Genomic DNA, 18,900 nt, shown 5'->3' with positions numbered 1-18,900 from the left:
CCATACTATTGTCACTAAATTATAATGACCAGATCATGATTTCTTGTTCACTCACACATGGCAATCACAATCATCCTATAGAACATAATAAATTCATAAAGAGAACAAGACTTTTATAAAGTAAAGTATATGTAGAATATATATAATAATTTTCCTAAGATGGAAAATGACTCAGAAAAATGAAGGTTATAGAATACTCAAAAAGTTATTTTCAGTATGATCCTAACTACATAAACACATACAAGTGCCAAGAAAAAGACTCAAAAGAAATATACAAAATGAATTATTGTTTCTTTTATACTCCATTTTCCCCATGTATTTTTATTTCCTTTGCAAGGAACATGTGCTATTATTTATAAATCAGGGAGTAAAGTTAGTTTAAAAATCATCCTATAGAAATTCCTGCTAAAATGGTAAATTGACACAGGATGCTAGCTCCCTATTGGAAATCACCCTCTGGAAACAAATTCTAGGGCAGTACTTCTGGACACTTCATTTACATTAGAATCTCCACTGTGGGGGGAAGAGGGAGACTTCTAAAAATATTGATACAGAGGCTCCACCCCACTAATTAAAACAAAAGCTTTGGGAGTTCACGGTGCTTGTGCATGAAAAAAAAAAGCTTTGGGAGTAAGCCCAGACATTGATCTTTTTGAAATATCCTCCCAGTGTTTCACTGAGAGAAACATAGTCATTAAAAACTAGAAACGTGTAGTAGGACTTGAAAACTTAGCACAACCCTCATGCACCACAGCTGTAGCCTCCTTCCTGTTGAAACATTACCAGACAGAGAATCCAATGTTCCCTACGGACCAAAAGAGTCCAGGTATGGATTGACCCACTTGGATCTTTACATAGGACAAATAAGAAGAAAAAAGCACTTATTCATATGAAATTCCAGATAAAGTGTCTGAAATGTCAAAAGGAAAAAAAAATTCAAGTGTAGGGAGCATTCTCCTGAGCTTGGATGAAAGGAATGATTTCTTCAACAAGATGGAGAGAGTTACCCACAAAAGGAAAGACTGACCATTTTGCTGACATTAAAATCAAGACCCTGCTCATAAAAGAACAGGAAGTAAAGCTCCATGTGAGAAGATATTTTACACACACACACATATACACACAAAGGATTACTGTTAGGAATATAAATTAAGAATAAATATGCATTACATGCAGGGAATATATATGAGCAATAGAAATATTAATATATACTATGTATTAGGAACACACACATATATAATATTAGGAATATATATCTCCTACAAATCAGTAAGATAAAGACACAGATATTAGAAATATACATCTCCTATAATTCAGAAAGACAAAACAATCAAAGAAAACAAAGAGTAGGCATTTTCACAGAAGAGGAAACAATATGTCTAACAAACATCTGAAATGATGCTCGACTCTATTAGTAACCAGGGAAAGGCAAGTCAAGGTCACAACAAGTGAGTATTCTTATACCCCACCCCATTCAATAGACAAAAATTATGAAAGCTGTTAAGTATTAAATGTCAAAAAAATAAAGTGAGCTACTAGGAGCACCTCCACTGCTGATTTGACTATTGAGTGGTCACCCCCTCCCCCCACCGAAGCAAACAGTTTCCATTTCGTAAAGTTGAACATTCACATCCCCCATAACCCAACAGCTCTACTTCTTGGCATTGGCCCAAGAGGCACTTTGCCACAAGTGCCTCAGGAGACGCATGTGAGAATGTTTGTAGTAGTTCTGTTCACAAGTACAAAACCTGGAAACATCCCAATGCCCACTAACAGGAAAATGGACAAGAACCAAGGATGAAGATTCCCTCAAGTGCCTCTGAGGCCACACGCAAAACATGTACATAATAATCTAAACTAAGATTCCACTCTTCCTACTATATACCTGGAAATGATAATGATTATTGTGCTTCTTGGGTTATTTACTAAGCTGCAGGTTTGTAAATGACTTCAGAGTTAGTAACGCCACATCGTATAAATTGTCTCATTTAAGGAGCTAAGCAATCCTGATAAATGAAAGGTTCTAATCTCATTGCATGGATGAGGAAACTGGACCAAAGAAGTTAAGTCAATTGCCCTTGTCTGACTACTAGTATGTATTAGAGCCAGAACTTGAATCCAGGCCTTGCAAGTCAAAATAAAGCTGTCTTTCTAAGGCATCCAAGAAGCTCAGTAGAAGGGCTGGAAGGAGGGCCGTGTGTGCTTATGAAAGAAAAGCACCCCACCAAGTCCAGGCTGCAGGCTGTCTGGGTGCCTGGTGTTATTTCCACTGCTGTGATTATGAAGCCTTTAGCAGTCCAAACTAGAGCTTTTATACCTGGAACAAAGAAAGTTATACCTGTTTTCAAACCTCAGGCCTTTTCATCAGTCTAAGGTCTGCCAGGTCCCACTTACCCCCTAGAAATAGGAATCCTGTTCTTTTTGTGATGCCTAAAAGGTTATGATCTGAAATCCTGACTGCTGGGGGGCAGCAGGAGGGCTTCCTGTGCACAGCAAAAATACATCACAGAGAAATAAAAGATTCCTATGTGGATGAAGTGCCACATTTGATGCTCATGAAGGTAAGCAACTGCCCCTGTTTGCCTGCAGACTTTCCTGGTTTTAGAACTGAAAGTCCCCAGTCTGGACATACTGGAATGAATGGTCACCCAGACCCTGACCCTCTCACTGATCCCCTTCTCAACGGGCTCCTGCTCCTTCTCTCACGAATGGAAGAAATCTAGGTTACTGGTCAAAGAAAAGCTCAGGGCCTTCCTATTTTGGACAAGTCCATGCCTTCCTGGAGGGAAGTTGGCAGAGGTGGGCATAAATCTTTCTACAACAGTCCTTAATATTTACTCCTCATTTTCCAACTTTCATCTATATGTCCTTCTAAAGATTCTCATCCCACACTAGAAATGACATATGATTTATTGGAATGCATACACACTTATTTCAAACACAAAGCTTCTAATTCAAAGGAATGGAGTAAAATATTAACAAAGCCTAGAATTGCACAGAGTACATTTCCATACTCCTGTTTGGGAGAGACTCAAAAGTATGAAAGACAACTTATATGTAAGCAAGAATTCCCCTAAATTGCATATTGAGGAGAGGAATGCCACACCTGTCCCCAGCTCATCAGCATTTTACAGGGAACAGTTTAAATATTAATTTGCAAAGTCTGTTGCTTTGCATTTTATCTAGACAAGCAGATCAATTATACTAATGAAGGTAATCAACATCCAAGAATTCCTGACAGCAGAGGTATTTGTGGTCCCCAATAGATACATAGGCAGGGAAGTGACAAATGCTGATGTGATGGCACATTTTTTTTTCATATTGTGGCAACAAGTTGTCCATCATGATGGTGCTCTCAGAAAAAAAATGCATGTGGCATATTTCCAAGAACATTGATTATAATAAGGAGTGTTTAATATAAGCCCTCTATGTACGCCATGGGACAATATGCATTCTAGAATACTGGCTCTCATCAGAATCACCTGGGAAGGCTATTTAAGGCAGGTTGCAGGACCCCTCCCAGAGTTGCACTAAAAGGAATGGAGCCCAAGATGTGCCTGGCCAGCGAGTTCCCACAGCTGACCCTGCCTAGCTGGAGATCACACAGAGAACGCTGCTCTTCAATGGAGATCACACCGAGAGCACTGCTCTTCAATGCCCCCAGACAAAAGATGAGGTGGGAAGTCACCTCCTTTCACCACCTCAGGGGTCCCACCCCTAGATGGGTCCATGTCACTCTCCCTGGAGGGAATTTTGCAGAGACTCACATATATTTTCTAACGTCTCCCTTAATATATTTACTATGGTTGTTCGAAGCTATAAAACATATTCTTCAAGTCAATCCTTTCCTCTGGGTGTGAACCCATTGTAGGCAGAACTTTTTTTTTTTCTTTTGTCCAAGGTTAATCATTTTATTAGTGAACACACAGCTTTGGGACATACCATTCTAAACTCTCAGGCATTCCCAGGGCCTGGTACCTTCACTTATGGTTCAACTCAAAGTAGAAACAATGATTGTAATGATATTTACCTGGCGGAACCAGATAAAGTTATATATGGATCACACAAAAGAGTCTTCCATGAAGCAAATGTACACAGGAGAGTGGAATCCTAAACCTTGAGTATAATGCTGCAAGGCTTCTTGGATTCCTAGGCTTCTTGAACACAAGGCACATGGGTAGCAGACAATGTTTACAACTAATAACCTGAAACACCAATAATTTTATAGTGAAAAAAAATGTTTTGACTATACCTTTATTTGTGCAGATTTTAATAAAATCACTTGGAAGACTGAGAAACCTGTATGGAAGGTTGATTCTTTTTTGTTTACTTAATTTTTTAAATTAGAAAAGCCTTTAGATTTACAAAAAAATCATGTAAAAGTACAGCATTCCCATATACCATATCCCTACCCATTATTAACACTTTGCATTAGCGTGGTACCTTTGTTACAATTGATGAAAAATGTTATAATTGTTCTATTAGCTATAGTCTATGACGTACATCAGTGTGGATTTTTCCCCATATACCACCCTATATTAACACCTTGCATTAATGTGATATAACCTGCTATAGTTTATGATAGAATATTTTTATAATTGTACCATTAACTACAGTCCATCATTTACAATAAAGTTTACTGTTACACAGTCCTAGGTTTTAACTTTTAATTATTTTTCTAGTAACATATAGACAACCTAAAATTTCCCCCTTTTAACCACATTCACATATACAATTCAAAACTGTTAATTACACTCATATTGTTGCACTACCATCACCACCACCCATTTCTAAGATGTCACAATGAACCCAAATAGAAATTCTGTATAAAGTCACTCCCTATTCCCCACCCCCAACCCATGCCCTGATAACTATATTCTGATTTCTAGCTCTATGACTTTGCTCATAGAGTTGGCTATGGCCAGCCTCTTTCAGGATGGGACTTAAGCCTGTACTGGAGTCCTTTATAAGTGGGGCAAAATTCATATAGAAAGAGAGACAGAGCCGCAGGAAGCAAGAGGTTGTATGCAAATGGAATCTGGGACAGAAAGATGGGACCAGGTGACACTGCTGTGTGCCTTATCACCTGACAGAGCAGCTCGGCACTGCTGGCACTCAGCCCAGAATGTCACAACCTTCAGGGAGAAAGCATCGCCTTGATAATGACTTGATTTGTATTTTCTCTTGGACTCAAAACTGTAAGCAAATAAATTCCCATTGTTTAACCTGACCCATTTCATGGTAGTTGCTTAAGTAGCCTAGGAAACTAAAATACTAATACAGGATTCTACCCCACTTTGAGAGGTGGGATTTCTAGGGGAGATATACAACATACACAACTCCTGAACGACAACAGGTAGGGTGTGAATTACATGAGAAAGCAAATGCAGAGAATGTTCATTGTTGGGTGTAGGTGCTAGGTAGATGGGTGTTCAGTGTATATACATTTTTTTTCAATTTTTGTATGATTTAAAAGTTCATATTAAGATCTTACAAATAAACATTAGTACCAAGAAGTCCACTTCCAATGTACTATTCTTCAGCCACATTTCAGGTTATATGATAATGCCATAATTTCAAATGCATTACCCTTTCCCCCAGTATTTTAAAAAGGAACTATTAAATAATGTATGCCTGACACATGCAAAATGTGTGAGTAGTCAGTGGGATAGTTGGTAGGTCTGTGTATTTGTCACTGTGAAGGTGGAAATGTGTGGGTGAGAAGTGGGTAATGGGCTGTGTCAGTGACAGAGTATCCACAAGAGAGCAGAAGAATATGAAAAAAAAATAAAATATTCAGCAAACCATATCAAACAGATAGCATTTGGTTGCAAGCAACAGAAAACAACTAACGTATAGGAATTTATTTTTTTGTAAGAAACAAAAAATAAATCTGTAGGTAGACAGTTGAGGTCTGTGGTAACTAATCGAATATGATGTCTAGAGCCTGGGTTCTGTTTTTATTTTTTTCTCCTACTCCATCCCTCCTTGATTTGTAGCAGTCATCCTCAAAAACACAAAATAGCTGCTGTACCTCCAGGCATCATATCCATGTTCCTAGCAGCAAAAATGAAAAACCTCTTCTTAAGACTTTGTCTTTTTATTCAAAAAGGGTACTCTTCTTAGAGAAATCTCACAGTTTGTTGGCCACAAGCATGTCACTTAGCCTCCTCTGACTGAAAGATGGCTATTTCAGCATGTGGAGAAGGTTGCTGGGAATGCATCTTGGCTAAGAAAACTATCTATCAAACTAATGTTCCAGGTGATGTCATATAAACTCTTTCTACCCTGAATGGTGACAACTATTAAGGTCCCCAAATTACTACTGCCAATAAGACAAGCTCTAGGCAATACCCAACTAACTTTATCAATTCTGGAAAACTTGCCCCAAATGTATAAATTGAAGGTAAAGAGAGACTCACACAAGGACACTAAGGAAAAACCCTTAATTGAGAATTTTGTAAAGCAGTGGATGTGAGGCAGGCTAGATTTGACAAAGCTGTCTTTGGAAAGCCACTCAGACATATACCATCCTAAAAGTTAACTAAAACTCACCATAGGAAAATATCAGGGCTGGCGAGGACCACTACAACCCATTTTGCACAGATCATTAGGCTGTTTCGGAAGCCTGTTTGTTCTCTGGGTAGCAGCAACTGTCCCATTCCGGATTGTATTTTAAGGCAAATTATCTAATCAGCCTCTGTTGCTAGCACACGAGGAATAGCAATGAGCCGCTCCATTTCAGGATATCATTTCTCTGCCAAACTGTCTTGGAATAGAACTAACAAAGGTCTAATTCTGCTACTCCCTGCTTTATTCTACTCTCATCTGTTTTATACCAGAATTACAATTAGGTGTTGTCCCAAATTGTGACAATATGTTACCACCAAAATGGAAGTAGAAGTAGTCAAATATTTGATAAAGGAAGGCTATTTTCATCCCTATCAAATCAGACGCCTATATTTTATCAATCCTTGCACAGATTACATATGAAAAATATTTTTTATTACTTTTACTTATCTGTGTTCTCTATTCCCTTTTTTTATGTACCTTACTAGACTATCTGTAAGTATCAAAACAGAAACCATTCAATCACTTCCACAGGTGAGCCCACTTTGCAAACTACTGAAGTGTCATAAAAATATAAATTTTTCATGATACTTTTGCTTATTTCCAAAGTCAATGCCTAGGCTTATATCCACCCTCCTATCTCTCCAAGCTGCACTTTACATTCTGAAAACCCTGTGGTTCGTACCATGTGATGATAACAAGGAAAGTGTCACAGCACTGCTATCTCAACATGTGATTATATGTGTCGGATACTATGGAATGCTTATTTCAACTATCTTGCACACTTCTAACTAGAGAGGTGGAAACACTGAAAAATACATTTCCTGGATCCCTTTGCAGACAAGATTCTGGATGCAAATTAACTTTCACCACTTATAAGCACACATAGGTAACTTAGATGGGAAAAGGAAGTGGGATAATAAGAAATATTTTATATGTTGGAAGAAGGCAGGAGAGGAAAGAAAAACTATAAAAAGGGAGGACAAATAGAAAATAACTGGTAAGCCAGTGGTTTGAACTTAAATAAATAAATACTTCTATTAAATGTAAATGAGCTAAATCTATCAATAAAAATAAAAAGATTGTGAGATTTAAAAGAAAAAATGTATAAAGCTGCTTACCAGAGACACATCTTATGTACAGGGCACAGAAAGTTTAAGAGTAAAAGAATGGTGTAATGACCTGAACAGTGGTCTCCAAAATGTCAGGTTGTAATCACTAAAGTCTATGAATGTGACCTCGTTGCGAAAAATGGTCTTTGCAGATGCAACTAAGTTAAGGATCTTGTGAATGGGCGATTAACCTGGATTATCCAGGTCCAATAACCCATTTACTTACAAGACAGAGGCAGAGGGAGATTTAATACACACAGGCAAGAAAGAGGCAATGTCACCAAGGAAGCAGAGATCGGAGTGATGTGGTCACAAGGCAAGGACTGCCAGCAGCCACCAGAAGCTGAAAGAGGCAAGTAACAGATTCTTCCCAAGAACCTCTCAAAAGAGTGCCACCCTACTTTCAGCCCAACAAGAAATGGGTGTTGTTCGGTGGTAGAATTCTCTCCTGCCATGCAGGAGACCCGGGTTCAACTTCTAGCCCATACACTGCCAGAAAAAAAAAATTGACAACTAGTGCTGCAATAACAGAATAGTCACATGGAAAAAGAATGAAATGTGACCCCCACCATACAAAACAAAAGTGATGAAAATATTGCTATTTTCTGCTCCTTTTGCCTTTTCTCTTGAAAAGCAAAGTCATGGAATCATGAAATTTTCTTTAAGCAGATTTTTAGTGCCCACTTTTCTCCTTCCTGGGTGCCAAGGGTCAATTTTAATAGTGGCAGAAAACACTATGCAATACTAGCAACTTCATTCCTGCATTATAGTTATAAGGGAGCGATCTTAAGCTTTTAATTACAATGGGTGGCTCCAGTGATAGTAGCTGGGAGCAAGGACCAATCCATACTTTGTTGAGATAATACTTTTATAATTCAATAGGCCGTTCAAGAAAAGAAACACATATTTTGAATATAAAATAGCTAAATCTCCTCTCAGAGCCAAGGGGGCGTCTCATGGAAATGAGCAGCCCTGAAGCTTACCTGTCCTTAGCTCACAGTAAAGGAGACATTCCTGGGGCGTAGCCCAGAACTACTCCTCCAGTCTGTCCAGTGAGTTTATAAGCACCTAAAACCCTGTATTGAATATCCTCCTGCTAAAATACCTAGAGGGATTTCTGCACTGAAGGTGGACAGATCCACCCTACAAAAGCCACTTCCTTTCCCCTGGCCATAAGCTCTCTCTCTCTTTCTCTCTCTCTTTTTTTTTTTTGCCAAAGAGCACTCTCATTGTTGGCGTTCTAGGAACCTAAAAATTAACAATCTGCTTGTATTTTATCTGAGGTGAAGTGGCTACTTTCCATTTCTGTTTGCCATTTCACCTTATCACACTTCTTCAATACAAAGTACTTCAAAGAGCTTCCTCTGGAAATCATTTTGTCAGGAGGCGACATGTAATATGTTTTCTAAGTTGCGGGGAAACTTGTGATTTCCTATTCCATTAATAGTTTCACAATTTCTGCACCAATATAACTTCCTGAGTTGACTTTTTCAAGACAAATGGAAACTTTATCAAAACCTGCAGATCCTGGGAATGCTAATATTATAGAAAATGCTACAACTTGAATGAAGGATCATGAAATAGCCAGAAAGCACAGTAAAAACAGTGTGGCAAACACTGAGAAATCTTAGCCAGCAAGGAGTTAATTCCAGATGTGATCAGGCAAGAAGAGGGGAATCTGGACACATGTGTATAACAAGCAACCTCAACAATCACTGTCATGGTTATTTTGTGTGTCAACATAGGGTGCTATAACATCCAGTTATTTAATCAAACACTAACTGAGGTACTACTGTGAAGGCATTTTGTATATGTGGCTGACAATCAGTGGTTCTTTTTTTTCAGGATGAACACAAATGCAGTTCCCCACTACCACAAAATACACAGTTTGAGTTTCCCACATTTGGAGAAATTGCAGGTATCATCACATCTACAGTACAATGGATAAGCCTTGCCCTGGGCAAACTACCTTCATGATTATAGTTTCTCCCCTGCCGGGTAAGTATTAATCAATTGGCTTTAGTAAAGGGTATTACCCTCAATAACGTGGATGGATCTCATTCAATCAGTTGAAAGGTCTTAAGAGTAAGGACTCAGGTTTCTTTGAGAAGAAAAAATTGTACCTTAAAACTGCAACTTATGGAAGTGTATTATTAGTCAGGGCTCTCTAGAGAAACAGAAGCAACAGGAGATATCTGTCAATATGAGATTTATAAGCATGTCTTACATAACCGTGGGAATGGAAGAGTCCAAAGTTTGCAGGGCAGGCTGTGAAGCTGGCAGCTTTGATGAAGGGGCTGGATGAACTCCACAGATGAGGCTTGCTGACTGAAGAAGAAGTGAAATAGTCTCTTTTCAACTGATTGGATTATCGCATTGGGGTAGGAAGCATGCCTTAGTTGAGCACAGATATAATCAGCCACAGATGGAATCCACTGACTGATGATATAATACACCAATCTTCCAGTTTATCAGCCAGCCATGAAACATCTTTACAGCAATGTCAGCCAGGGGCTTGCCTGACCAGACAACTGGGCACCATCTCTTGGCCAAGTTGACACCAGAACCTAACCATGACAGGAAGGCTCTAGGAAATCATCCATTTCCTTGACCTTTCCAGCTCCTAGAGGACTCCCACATTCCTGGGTTTGTGGCTTTCTTCTTCTATCTTAAAAGCCAGCAGTGTGGGTTAAATCCTCCTCACAATTGTGCCGCTATGACCTCTTCTGCATCCCTCTTCCGCTTTTAAGGGCCCTTGTGATTAATTGGACCCACTGGCATAATCCAGGATAATCCCTCATATCTTGAGTTCATTAATTTAAACATGGCTTCAAAGTCCCTCTTGTCATATAAAGTGACATATTCAGAAGTATTGGTAATTAGGACATGGAGAACTTTTAAAGGGGCTGCTATTCTGCCTACCACAGGGTAGAAAAAATATTTGAAGAAACAGTGGCCTAAACATCTTCAGATTTAATGAAAATGTTAACTTACACATCACTGAAGTCAGCACATCCCAAACAGGATAAATAAAGAGAAGAATATACCTAAAAACATGAAAATCACACACCTTAAAACCACTTAAAGAAAATATATTGAAAGTCACCAAAAAAAAAAAGGCACATACATTCCTACATACAGGGGAAGATGCAAATATTACCTAACCTCTCATCAGAGATGACTGAAGTCAGTAGACAGTGGAATGACATTTTTATGTGTTGGTAGAAAATAAGCAAAAGAATAAAAAATACACTCAGTTAGGATGACATTCAAGCAAATAATATCCATCAAGAATAGGGTGAGATTGGGACATCTTTAGATGTACAAAAACTAAATATTAAAAGAATTTAATATTAGCAGACCTGCACTCCAGGAAAACTGAATTAAATTCTTCAGGCTGAAGATAAATGATACCAGATGGAAACTCAGCTCTCTAGAAAGGCATGACCAGCACCAGAAATGCTAAATATGTGGGTAAATATAATAGACCATCTTTTTTTTCTTTTAGCTTTTAAAAACCACATATGACTGTTTAAACAAATATTGTAACAGTTCATTTTGGTGTTTGTACCATATGACAGCATAGCATAAAAGACCGGTGGTGGAGCAGTAAATAGAGCCATATAGTCTTGATGACTTTCTATTTTGCAGAAATGGCACAATATTAACTGCAAGTATACTGCAAAACATTAAGGCTATATATTATTGCTCCTATGACTACCAGTAAAAAATGCAACGGCTGTAGCTAAAACGCCAAAGACTAAGAGAATGAAAAGACAAGACAAAGACTAGGAGAAAATATTTGCAAAACACATATCTGATAAAGGACTTGTATCCAAACTATACAAAGAACTATTAAAATTCAACAACAAGAAAAAAATGCAAACGCAAACTGGTTAAAAGATGTTAACAGACACTCCACCAAAGAAAATATACAGCTGGCTAAAAAGCAGCTCAACGAAATATGTCATTAGGAAATTGCAAGTTAGGAGATATAATTTCAGACCTATTAGAATAGCTAAAACCCAAAACACTGACAACACTAAATACTGAGGAGAATGTTCTGCAAACAGAACTTTGATTCATTGTTGGTGGGAATTCAAAATGGTATAGCCACTTTGGAAGACAATCTGGCAGTTTCTCACAAAACTAAATCAGGACTTACCAAACGATCCAGGAACCATAATCCTAGGTATTTACCAATAAGTTGAAAACATAGGTCTTCATAAAAATATGCATGTGAAAGCTTAAAGAAGCTTAGTTTATAATTGCCAGAAATTGGAAGCAACCAAGATATCCTTCAATATGTAAATGGACAAAAAACTGTAGTACATCCATACAATGATATTATTATTCAGTAATAAGAATAAATGAACTATCAAGCTATGAAAGACATGGAGGAACATTAAATTATATTGCTAAGTGAAAGGACCCAGTCTGAAAAAGTTAAATACTATATGATTTAAACTAGATTGACATTCTGGAAAAGGTAAAACTATAGAGTTGGAAAAAAGAGAAGCAGTTTCCAGCGTTTAGGGAGGGGGCGGGGAAGGCTGAAAAGGTAGATTACAGGGCATTTTAGGGCAGTGAAAATATTCTGAATGATATTGAGATGGTGGATGCATGACATTGTACATTTGTTGAAACCTATAGGACTGTGCAACAGAAAGAGTGAACCCTAATATAAACTACTGACTTTAGTTAACAAAAATGTATCAATATTGGTTCATCAATTATAACAAATGTACCATATTAACATAATACAGCAATAATGGGGGAACTGTGTGTATGGTGGGTATATGGGAACTCTACACTTTCTGTGTGATTTTTCTGTAAATAAAAAACTGCTCTAAAAGATAAAGTTTATTGCTCAGGGAAAAAAGTCTGTAAAATGGAACTAGAAAAATTTGGGGATATTGGAAATGTTCATCATTTTTATTGTGGTTATGGTTTCAATGCTGCATACATATGCCAAAAATCATCAAACTGTGCACTTTTTAAATATGTATCATTTAATGTAGTTAATTATATCTTCATAGAGTTATAAAAAAATATAACTGCAGCATAGAGGCCTACCCTAATCAAAACAGTAGAGTGAGAATCTTCTGGGCTCTGTCTTTCCATAGAAGCTTTGAACCACCAGCAGGAACTGACAGAAACACCTTTCTCAAAACTCCAGAAAAGAGTCAAAGGACTGAATAACAAGATGAGCATCGAATAAAAAAGAAACTATCCCAAAAAAGCAGTAGGATTCTGTGGCACTCTTACGAGACCCCTCCCCACCCCTCACCCGTCTGGTACAGAGCTGGCCCACACCCCCAGTGCAGCTCCCTGGTCCCGGCTCTGGAGGGAGCAAAGTACCCTTATCCACATACTCGGGTCACGTGTGCCTGGCTGTATGTGGTGATGGCCTTAGGGACTTGCCATCCCAGAACTTGCATTGGGGTAGAAGGCAACTCACAGAGCTCTCCTACAGATGCTGTGGGAGAACAAATCGTGCTGCCTAGGGCAATGAATTTCTGACTGTAGGGCATATTCCATGAGGCAATCATTTCCTAGGCAAGGGGGATATTTGTACCTGTGCAAAAGGGTGAATTCCTAGGGCCACATGTATATGTCCAAGAGAAGATGCATCCGCAGAGAGATCAAGGAGACTCCTATTCTTTGGCATGGACCTATTTTCCAAGCCCACTGTATGGACAAGCTCAGGAGGACAGCAGTTACATAGGTCAATCTGCAAAGACTGGGGAAGGTATTTTGATTTTCCTCTTTTTGTTTTGTTTTGTTAGCTCCTGGCATTTAAAGAATGCTCTGTGATAGCACTAGTTGGATGCAAAGTTAAAGAACAGATGGCCTCAGAGTTGTAATTCCAGCAATAACACATTAAAATATCAAAATGCCCAGGTTTCAACAAAACATTACAAAAGTAGATAAAGAAACAGGGATCTATGGCCCAGGCAGAGGAGACTGAAGCATTAAAACCATCAGTGAGGAAGTTCAGACCTGACACATTCCAGACAGAGATTTTTAATAAATTGTCCTAAATATGCTCAAAAACCTAAAGGGAAAATGGACAAAAAACAAAAGGAAATCAGGAAAATGATGGATGAACACAAAAAAAGTATAGCTAGAGAGGGCGAAATTATGAAAAGGAACCAAGCAAAACTGAACACAACAATAAGAGACATTAGAAGTTCCCCTAAGGGGAGATTGGAGCTGGAGGAATAAAGAATGGGTGCACATCAAGAGAAGACTAATGAAGCCTTCCAGTCTGAGAAGCAGAAGGACAAAGAGTGAAGAAAAGTGAACAGAGCCAGAGGAACCTGTGGGACACCAACAATTGTATGAATAGATACATTGCAGAAATTCCAGAGGAGAAGAAAAAGAGAAAGGAGCAAAGAGGATATTCAAGGAAGTAGTTTCAGTTTGTGAATACTGCCAGAAAGCAGTATACCAGAAATGGATGGCTTTTCAAAGGGGATTTATTAAGGTACAAGTTACAGTTCTAAGGCTGTGAAAATGTCCAAATGAAGGCACCAACCAGAGGATAACTTCTCAGAGGAAAGACAGCACCTGGGTTCCTGTGTCACACGAGAAGGCACGTGGTGACATCCACCGGTCCCTCTCTCCTGAGTTGCTAACAAAATGGCTCTCTCAGCTCCTGTGCATCCTTCTGGCTTCTGCTGGGGGGCTACCCTACATTTCCAAAAGTCTGGGTCTGTTCTGTGTTGGCTTTTTTAAGGACTCCAGTAAACTAATCAAGACCCAACTTGAATGGGCCGGGCCACATATCATATCAAAGGTTCCCACCCACAATAAGTCTGAACCTACAAGATTGGATTAAAAAGCACGTTTTTTCTGAGGTATGTAACAGCTTCAAATCAGCACAGAAATAATGGCTGGAAACTGCAAATTAAATGAAAGATATAAATACACACATCTAAGATACTTAATGAATTCTATACAGGATAAACCCTAATATACCCAAATGTGTCATTTTCTGATCAACTATTGAATGTCAAAGATAAGGAGAGAATTGTGAAAACCATAAGAGAGAAGCAATATGTCGAGCTTCAATAGGATTAATTGCTGTACTCTCTTTGGAAACCATAGAGGGAAGATGGAAGATGATATATTTAAAGTGCTAAAAGCAAACAATGGTCAGCCAAGAATTCTTTATCTGACAAACTTTCTTTCAAAACTGAGGACAAGAGGGCAGTGTGATGGTGGCTCAGTGGCAAAATTCTCACCTGCCATGCCAGAAACCTGGGTTTGATTCTTGGTGCCTGCCCATGCAAAAAAAAAAAAAAAAAAAAAGAGGGCGAGATTAAGACTTTTCCAGATAAACAAAAGCTAAGAGTTTATCACCTCTAGACTAGCCTTAGAAGAAATGAGTATTGCAGGTGAAAAGAAAGAACAATAGACTATGTATTGAAGCCACATGAAGAAATAAGGATCTCTGGTAAGGATAATGACATGGGTAATACGTACTAAATATAAATGCCAGTACTTTTCTGTTTTTGGTTTGCAACTCCATGTTTTACTTCTTACAGGATCTAAAAAGGCAAATGTATAAAATGCAATGAAAAAGCAGTGGTTTTGGACTCATAATATATGATCATGAAATTCATAACAAGAACCGCAAAAAGCAAGAGGTTTTAGGGTACATAGGGTTAGTATATAACACTGATATTAAATTGCTATCTAGGAAAACAGGGAAGTATAGATATTGGATGTGAAATTTAAGCCCCATGGTAACTACAAGACAATATCAAGGAATATGCATACTCACAGAGACAGAAATTTTAATACAATTAGCAAAGAGCAGGGCTGGGTATAAGGGGGGTTAATGTAGGGTGGGTGTGGTGTTACTGTTTGGAGAGATGGGAAAGTTTTGGTAATAGAAGGTTGTGAGGGTGTTGCGTTAGCGTAAATATGAGTGAATCCACTGGATGGTATGCTTAGAGAGACTGAGATGATGAGGTTTATGTTGTATAATGCAGACAATGCAGTTAAATGCAGTGTGTGATTCTGGATAGGATCTAAGAAAGGAGGAAAGGGGGCCAAAAGGCATTTTGGGGACATATGAAAAAAATGAAATATAGAGAATAAGAATGATATCAAGGTTAAATTTCTTGAACTTGATAACTGCACTTAGGATGGTTACATAAGTGAATATCCTTGTTCTTAGGACACGTGTATGCAGTGTTAAATGTTCAAGGACACGCCGTATACAACCTATTTAAGTGTTCATAAAATTGATTTATAAATGGATAGTAAACATATAGATCAATATATATTAGTTGATAGATTAATAGAATGGTATTGAAAATGTGGCAAAATGTTAAAATAGGTGGCTCTGCATATCTGAGGAGGTTGCTAGGAGTATGTTGGAGTTCTCTGTATGGGGTTTATTATTTTTGCAACTATCCTGTGAGTTTGAAAGTACTGCAAAATAAAAAGTTTTTTTTAAAAAAAACCTGCAGCAAAAATCCTGCCCCAATCTCAAGCCTATAATCCTGGTCTATGGATTTTGAACTTGCCAGTTTCCCAATCTTGTAAGCCAATTCCTTAAAATAAATGCACACAAACATTCACACACACAATCTCCTATCGGTTCTGTTTCTCTGGAGAATGATGATTGCTACAATCACATAAGCCTAGTCTCTATTTTTTTCTTCAGGGTAATAAACTTTTTTTTTTATTTAGAGATATTGTAGCTTTATAGAAAAATCATACATAAAATATAGAGTTTCCATACCCCACACTATTATAACACATTGCGTTAGTTACAATTAATGAAAGAACATTTTTATCATCATATTTTTAACTATATAGCCTCCTCCATGTAGTAGTTGAGGTGTCTACTGATTTCCTTTCCCACACCCCCACCCCCATGTATCCATCACGGGTCTTTCAGAAATGCCCCGTAAACGTGGTATCATTATTATTCCCTGAGGATGGCGTGTCATCTTATTGTACTCGATATGGCATTCCTGGCACCACGAATGGAGTATATGAAGGCCCTACAAAGAGTTGTGAAATGAATAATTCAAATTAACACAACAGTGGCCCCTGCCAAAATTGCTTTTTGGTCCACACCAAGTAATTATCAGCAATTCATAGCTGAGTGCTAATTAGACATTAATCGTCTATCAGAACTAATGAGCATTTTGGTCCCACCCTACAATGGAAGCTTGAAGCACAGCAGCCCAATTCCAGATGGGTTGTTATCCGATCTACAAACATTTCCAGTCATGGAACAAGGGATTTGGGATTTCCTGAGTTAACTCCCTTTACTCTCACAGAATGTGACTTGTAATTGTAGTGGGTTAAGGCAATGTTTTTCCTTAAAAGACAGCACTTGAGATTCTGCTAGGAAGGTTACAGCTTTTGTTCAGGAAAATCTTATTGAAGGAGGCCAGCTCTTATGGGCAAGAATTAGTGGGAGGCCAGATAAGAAAAGATATAGCTAAACAGTGCCATGTAGAAGAGAGAGCCAAGAGAGAAAGTGGGAGTAAGTGAAAAAGCAAAGCTACAGAAACAGGGTGGGGTACTGAACCCTGAGTTGTGAAAATGTCTGCCCGATAGTTAAAAATAGGAACATCTATCAGTGAACTCTACTCCCAAAATGCTGTGATTTATATCTCTTCATCTTCCTAAGTCTCCAGCAAAGTATTTTATGAACACAAATCCCTAGTAAGTGAATTGTCTGGGCCATGCAAATTCCATGGGAGCACACTTTGTTTCCACTTGCAGAGAAATAGGCTTCCAATAACCTAAATTGACACTGAAGGGGCAGGAAAATCTCAGTGCTACATGGATTACATTTATAAAAATTACCTTGTGGACTAAAACTCTACCTTTTCATATCATGTGTGATAGATCCTAGTTCTCCCTTCTGAAGCCTCACCAGGCCAGATGGTTCCCTCTGAACTCAGTGCTATCCTATAATTTTTCCTTCTGTAGCCTAATCCATCCTCTCCCCACAAGTCTCAGTTTTGTCTTTCACTCTACTAAATAAGCTCCATCTTTTCAACTCTTCTCTTAAAGTACACAAAGAGAACTGAACAAAACATCCCGGAAGTGGCTAATCAGTTAGCTCTGTGAGTACCAAGGATGTTTCCAATTACATTTATATTCATGCTGTCATCACACTGATGAAGAAATAGTATTGAGCCAACAGTGAATCTGAAAATCCACGTCCTTGTCAATGGGCTGCTTTTAAAGGAAGACTTACTCTTCAGCTCTCATTCCTGAACTTGGCAGTTAGTTTTTTTTGTTTTTTATTTTGACCTCTACTTAGGAAATGAAAATTATCACTGTTAAATTTAATCATCATAGATTAGACCCATTAGTCCAGTCAATTAAAATTGTTTCAGAACCCAATTCTAGTATCCAGAACTTTTATAATGTTTTCCAGATGTGTCATCCATAAATTTGTGTTTCACAAAGTAAGTCACTTTACCCAAGAGCCTGTGGCACAAACCTAAAGAATGTCCCTTCCAGTTAAACGCTCCATCTTGGGTAGAATGGGGCACAGCCTTTAATACCTCCCTCCCATCACAGACTGTGGTGAACTGGCTAGTCTTGGAAGGGACAGTCTTTACACCCAGTTATAAAGTCTCTCATCTCCCCAGTGACCAGCATAGTGCCTTACACAGAGAAAACACTCATGGCCACCAACTGATGCTCCCAAGATGCCTCTGCTGGAAAACCAGTGAGACTGATACATGAGTCAGCCCCAACCTGGCCTCAAGCCCAAGGCGATTTGCTGTCATCTGAAAAGACAGAAATAAGTATGATTTCCCCCAACATGTCCAAGGAGGGTTCACCTGCTGTCAGATTGGATAATTGAGAGTTTATGACCGAGAATCCAAAAAATCAAAAGAAAGTGACAGAACTGAAGAGGCAGGCGGAAGCCCTGGGGGAAAAGGAGGTACTTGGGGAATGAAAGAAGTGAATGAAAATGAATGGAAATTCTAAGAAATGATACAATGGGTTGATTTCCTCCTTCATGGTCATTTTGAAACTGAGGTAAGGAGCTTAAATTATTTTTAAAATATATTTTGGTTGTTGGACCATCATGTTTCTTTGACCATGTCAGCATTCAATCCATCTTGCAGGAGCCCCTGGTTTTGACATACCTCCCCCTTTCAGAACGCTATATTACATGACTTTTCAAAGAAAACTGCTGAAGAAGACAGGATATGTGGAC

General features: G+C 38.4%; 1 long non-coding RNA gene and 1 other non-coding gene across 2 annotated transcripts in view; both read right to left on the bottom strand.

Annotated features, from left to right (window-relative positions):
* Positions 1 to 18,900, bottom strand: part of LOC143647053 (uncharacterized) — a 220,961-nt gene that overhangs the window by 149,561 nt on the left and 52,500 nt on the right. The window lies entirely within an intron of this gene.
* On the bottom strand, positions 9,524 to 9,688 carry LOC143647557 (U1 spliceosomal RNA). The gene has a single exon (XR_013158169.1). It is a non-coding gene; the product is annotated as a U1 spliceosomal RNA (small nuclear RNA).

This window comes from Tamandua tetradactyla, chromosome 9, assembly GCF_023851605.1.
Source record: "Tamandua tetradactyla isolate mTamTet1 chromosome 9, mTamTet1.pri, whole genome shotgun sequence".
Lineage (NCBI taxonomy): Eukaryota > Metazoa > Chordata > Mammalia > Pilosa > Myrmecophagidae > Tamandua > Tamandua tetradactyla.
Note: the sequence above shows the minus strand (reverse complement) of the source record. Positions and strands in the feature narration are given on the sequence as shown.